This window comes from Lithobates pipiens, unplaced genomic scaffold (genome assembly GCF_037356315.1).
Source record: "Lithobates pipiens isolate NorthernLeopardFrog02 unplaced genomic scaffold, aLitPip1_a1.2 Scaffold_18, whole genome shotgun sequence".
In the NCBI taxonomy this organism is placed as follows: Eukaryota; Metazoa; Chordata; class Amphibia; order Anura; family Ranidae; genus Lithobates; species Lithobates pipiens.
This window is the reverse complement of record NW_027507758.1, coordinates 337,165,236-337,171,235: the sequence shown is the minus strand read 5'-3', so window position 1 is coordinate 337,171,235 and position 6,000 is coordinate 337,165,236. Positions and strand designations below refer to the sequence as shown.

At 45.7% G+C, this 6,000-nt stretch overlaps 1 protein-coding gene across 7 annotated transcripts in view; it reads left to right on the top strand.

Moving 5' to 3' along the window:
- Positions 1-5,278: 5,278 nt before the first annotated feature.
- Positions 5,279-6,000, top strand: part of MYO6 (myosin VI) — a 416,768-nt gene continuing 416,046 nt past the window's right edge. For 5 of the 7 annotated variants that reach the window (XM_077487359.1, XM_077487358.1, XM_077487357.1 and 2 more), the window contains exon 1: positions 5,280-5,446. The gene's annotated coding sequence lies outside the window, so the exon portion shown is untranslated. Of the gene's footprint in view, positions 5,447-6,000 lie in introns of all 7 variants that reach the window. The other 2 variants (XM_077487353.1, XM_077487354.1) reach the window with 2 other exon arrangements.

Genomic DNA, 6,000 nt, shown 5'->3' with positions numbered 1-6,000 from the left:
GGAGCGCTTCCCACTGGGCTGTGGAGGGGGTGGGAGTGGCTGGCTCAGGCTCTCAGTGGCTCGCCAAGAGGCTGAGGTAGGTGCCGGGCCAGGCATCTGGGTGGATCCAGACCATATGGACCAGGTCAGTGACATCAGCTGACAACTTGCTTCAGCCCACTGTCTGCTGAAAACAGGTCACAGGAGTGCAGATTGAACAGCATTCTTGTGATCCACAGGAGAAGTACAGCCAAACGAGCCTTGTCTGTACTTTTCCTTTAAGACATTTCTTTGAGTCTCTGGGACAGGAAGTGGCCATGGGCCAAGAATTTAGACTTTTCTAGCTTCGGTCTATGGAGCAGTGTGAGTGGGCCCATAGCATACAATGCTGCTGTTCAGATTTGTAAATATCAGATATGAATGCTGTAAATGCTACACCTGGCCTGTGTACATGAGCCCTAAACTTGTGCTACATCACATCATGAGCTGTCACTGGGGGGCGTTCACAAATTCTTCTGGCAATTTCCAGCAAAGGCACTTACAATCTAAGAATCTCACACACATACACATACTAAGGCCACTTAAGACAGGAGCCAATTAACCTACCAGCATACTTTTTGAGTGTGGGAGGAAACTAGTGAACCCCCAGGCAGGCACACGAAGAGCATGCAAACTCCATGCAGGTAGTGTCTTGGCTGAATCTGGACCTTCATTGCTGCAATGCCGTCCATGTGAAAGGAGCCTTAGATCTGTCAACTGTGTAGTGCAAGGGTCTAAGAGGATACAAAGCGATTGGATAGTTTAGGTAGGTCCTCATATTACATAGTTTTGGTAACTATAAAGTTGATTGTACAAATATTGAGGGCTGGTTCACTCACTCTTGGGGCAACGTGTCCCTGCACAATTCCTGCACGGTGTGTTTTGACAGCGCATTAACTTCAACAGGCTGCAAAATACACTGGACTGCACAAACCTAATGCTTGCACTACTTTAAAAAATGCACTGCACCAGATGGCATAGTGCTGCGGTACTATGTGATTTGGTACCTGCAAATGCACTACGTTTGTGATCTGCGTTCAGCGTGCTGTCAACAGTACATTGCCACCTGCATGCAGATCGCAAGGACAGAGTGTTTAACCACCGGGCACTTACACCCCCTTCCTGCCCAGGCCATTTTTCAGCTTTCAGCACTGTCACAATTTGAATGACAATTGCGCGGTCATGCTACACTGTATCCATGTAACATTTTTAGCATTTTCTTCACACAAATAAAGCTTTCTTTTGGTGGTATTTAATCATTTCTGTTTTTTTTTATTCTCTCCCCCCCCCCCCCCCAAAAAAAAGACAACATTTTGAAAATTAAAAAAAAGATTTTCTTAGTTTCTGTCAGTAAATTTTGTAAATAAGTAATTTTTCTCCTTCACTGATGGGCGCTGATGAGGCGGCACTAATATTTCGCACTGATAAGTGGCACTGATGAGGTGGCACTAATATGCTGCACTGATGGGCATTACTGATAGCCATCACTGACTGGCATCACTAATGGCCACTGATTACTGGCACGTTTGGGCACTGACTGCTGGCACTGGTAGGCACTGATGATCAGTGCCCTGATTACATCCCTAGATGTTCTTTGTGAGGAGATGCTGCTGATGGGCTCTCCTCTCCTCACACTGTCAGTGTGAGACGAGGAGCGCCGATTACCCACATCTCCGTGTTTACATGTGACCGGCTGTGATTGAACACAGCCGATCACATGGTTAAAGAGCCACGGCCGTGGCTCTTTACAGAGATCGGGCCGTGCTGTGTCCTAGCAGCCGCGTGAAAGTGGTCATTCTGGGAGGCCATCGTATGACATACGCACAGAACAAGAGCCGCACCGCCCAGCCGTCAATTGATGGTGGGCAGGTGGCAAGTGGTTAAATATGGTGTGGAAAATGCACACAGAACGCACTTTATTTTAAAATGCTTTTCAACAAGTCCCCAAATATTATTGGTTTATCCAGCCAGCCTTACATCTTGTGAGCTGATGAGTTACCATGTTCTCTGCCTCTGGACTATTATCAGTTAGCTTTGTTCCCTGCTATCAGCTGTTATGGAGAAGGGAGGCGTAATGTAGTCTTAATCTGCTCCCTGTCCCAAGGTGACAACGCTGAGCAGTACAGTTGTCACCCTAGAACAGGAGGTAGGTTTATGGCAGGATTAAGCCCTGGTTCTCACTGCTGCGACTTGCGACACATAAAAACGCATGACAAGCCAAAACACATTTATTTCAATTGCAGCTGTTGAAATCAATGCAACTCAAGTCCCCAGTGACTTAAAAAAAAAAAGATTCCTAAACTACTTTGATACAACATTAATGTGTCTTAGCGTTCCATGGACTCTAATGTCGCATGAAAATTGCACGACAATGGGGTTGCAGCAGTGTGAACTGAGCCTTATGCTTGGTACAAAACAATGAGAATATCGGACGATTGATCATCTGTTTGTTTTTTTTGTTGCATGCTAGTCTCATATTGAAAACGAATAGGTTACTATTACTACAAAGAAATTTGGTAAGACAGAATACAACTTCATGATGATATGTCATGAATTGTAATGTATTCTTTCGTTTCCAAGCATGCTTGGTCTTGTCAACTTGATTTTTTATGAATGCATACTGTACTGACTAAACGAAAATCATACAATCTGGTATCATAGGAGAACATTTTTCGTGTTTGTCCCTTTGGATAACTTTGCATGAACTGTTGTGATCGGCTCTCGTACAATCGCTTCGGAAAGCGTATTTTTCATCTGATTTCTAATTGTGTGTACTAGGCATTAGGTTTGGTTTACTGTCATACGATTGTGATGTGATCTGCAAACGTAGTGCGAGTTTGGTTGCGCTTTGCATGTTCTATGGGTCCAAATTGCACCAAAGTATCACATGAACCTTTTCCAAAATCGCACTGCAAAGAATGGCATTGATGAGAATGGGCACCTGAAAAAAATTTGATTTCCATTGTCGTGATTCTGAGCAACTCTTTTTGCATCTTAAAACGGAGCTCCACCCTAAAGTGGAACTTCTGCTCATTGGAACCCCCCCCCCCCCCCTCCGGTGCCACAATTGGCACCCTTCAGGGGGGGAAGGGGTACAGATACCTGTATAATACAGGTATTTGCATCCACTTCCGGGCATATATAGCCGCAGATTCTGTGGGTATTTCCGCCACTTCCTGCGGGGGCCCCCGCTGTCTGCTGGGAAACACACGGATCCCAGAGACAGCAGGGACCATCCTTATTGCGCAGCGCGACTTGCGCATGCGCAGTAGGGAACCGGGAAGTGAAGCCGCAAGGCTTCACTTTCTGATTCCCATACCGAAGATGGCGGTGGCAGCACCCAAAGCCGATCGAGAGATCGGCTTCGGGTGCCGACATTGCGGGCGCGCTGGGCGGGTAAGTGTTCATGTTTTAAAAGTCAGCAGCTGCAGTATTTGTAGCTGCTGACTTTTAAAAACAAAAAAACGGCAGAACTCTCGCTTTATGGCCCCTTTTACACTGCTGTGACTTGAAAGTCGTGCAATTTTGCCGCAATTTCAGGGAATGCCTGTGTAAATTTGAGGTCTATGGACTTCAATTCGCATCAAAGTCGGACCAAATTAGTACAGGGACTACTTTGAAGTCGGTGTGACTTGAAGTTGCACACATATGAATGGTACTCATTGGGAATCGTGGGGTATGACTTTGTGGTGTGACTCTGATGTCCAAATCTGCAGGAAAAGTCTTACAAGTGTGAAAGGGGCCTTATGCTGGCCATACAGTATATGAAAAATCGCCCGAAATTCTGTCATTTAGACCGTTTGTTCATTTTTCGGCCAATTAATGGGCACAAAATTGATAATCGTTGGGACGTTTTTGAGCCAAAAAAATGAAGGACAAATTTGGAAATTTTCTGCCGAATGAACGATAAATTGAAAGGTTAATGTTTCCCGTCTGAACTGTTTGCACTAGGTATATGTAAAAAAAAAAAAAAAAAAAAAAAAAACGAACATAAAATGCATTCGTTTATGTCCACTGAACGATTTATCAGTCATTACATGATGGCACTATCTTTTGCTCTCACCGCCCAATGGGTTTGGCCAATTTTTCTTATAGTGTATGGCCAGCATAAGGCTCCATTCACACTTGTACCACTCCAAAGTTGCGCCGACTTTGGTGCAACGTTGGCAGGCCAAATATGGGTTGAATTTTTGAAAGAATTTTCTTTCGAAAATCTTATCTAAGAATTTTTGTTTGTATTTCAAACCATTAGTGGACTGCAGCAACAGCTGATTTTCACACGGCCATCGAATTTGAGAAATCGGACATGTTGGACGTTTTTTGAAAAACAGACGATTTTCTAATCAATGACGGGAAAATTGTGTGAGAAACGTAATTGAAAAAGAAATGCGCATGTGCAAGAAATGAAAATTCCCACAAAGAAAAGGCACATGAGGTGAAATTGAAGGTTTGGTTGGCCGAATTTCAAAAATCAATGGTGGTACCATCGGATCACAAAACACACAAATTTTCTGATTTTCAAAAGAAAATGCTTTCGAAATTCGTGTATTGCCAGCCCAAGTCTCTATTCACACTTGTACGACTGCGCTGACTTTGGTGTAACTTGGATACGACTTTGTCTTTGACCAGTGATAATGGACAACTGTTGCATTGTGTAACTTTTTGAGGGTTAACATTGAAGTCTATGGCCCTTAAGTTGCATGAATGTGGGACCAATTGCTGCAACTTAGTCGCACATACAATATATATTTTTTTAATTTCAAAGGTACATCCAATGTTATGAAATCCCCCCCACAATCAATCAAATTTTGAGCCCCCTCCAACTCCACATGTACACACATTACCGCATGTATTGGGGCGTCTATGCATGAAAGCAATGATAGCAACGCACATGTTACATATCGCCACGCAAAAACTGGCTCCTAACCTTTTTTAGCTGTTCCTATTTGTCAAGCCTGTCCTAATGCCATAGTCTGAGCACACACCTGTGTGACTTTTTATTTTTATTTTTTAAAAGATATGTTTAGGGAAAGTTTTACAGACAACCAATAAAGGTTACAACTGCAACCATGTGTGACTGTAATGTCCAAGGTGGTATGACAAGTCACACATTGGACACTAAGGACATGAGAAGTTGGTTGATGAAGAGCACAGAGCTGTACCTGGACCATGAGGGGGAGGGGGGGTCAGACAGGCAAGTGGTCCCTCAGCAGACAGGTGCCATGTCATTGCATTGTAGGAGGGAGGGAGTCTCCACAGACGAGGTAAGGTGTGACAGACGCTGGGTGAGGTCAGGGAGCTGTCCACGTGCTCCGCCCTCCTCTCCCGGCCATTGGCTGCTGACGTCAGCGGTGGCTGTGCTCCGGAGGAGAGGCAGAGCGGAGCAGTGTTGTGGGGTCAGAGAGTGGACGAGGCCCCTCCGGATCCGGTAAGTGATCGGCCTGTGTGATCTGTGTATATGTGATCTGTCCTCTCCCCCCCCAGAGCCGGCCTGTGCTCTGATCTCTGTACAGGAGGATCACTCTCCTCCTCCCCCCCTCTCCTGATCCCGGATGAATCCCTCTTCCTGATCCATGGACTCCTCCTGGAACATCATTCATTGTGTGTGTGTGCTGGAAGTTTGTATGGGAAACTTGTGTCCTTGTGTGTGATTACAACATGATCACATCGTACAACTTCCCTCCTCTCCATGGAGGAATACTAATGATTGACAACACAGGGGACAAGGGTGACAGCTCATGTCATTACTACCAACGACTGTTCAGCCACTTCCCTCTCCATGATCCCACTCCCTGACCCCACTCCCTGATCCCTCTCCCTGACCCCACTCCCTGATCCCTCTCCCTGACCCCACTCCCTGATCCCTCTCCCTGACCCCACTCCCTGATCCCTCTCCATGACCCCACTCCCTGATCCCTCTCCATGACCCCACTCCCTGATCCCTCTCCATGACCCCACTCCCTGATCCCTCTCCATGACCCC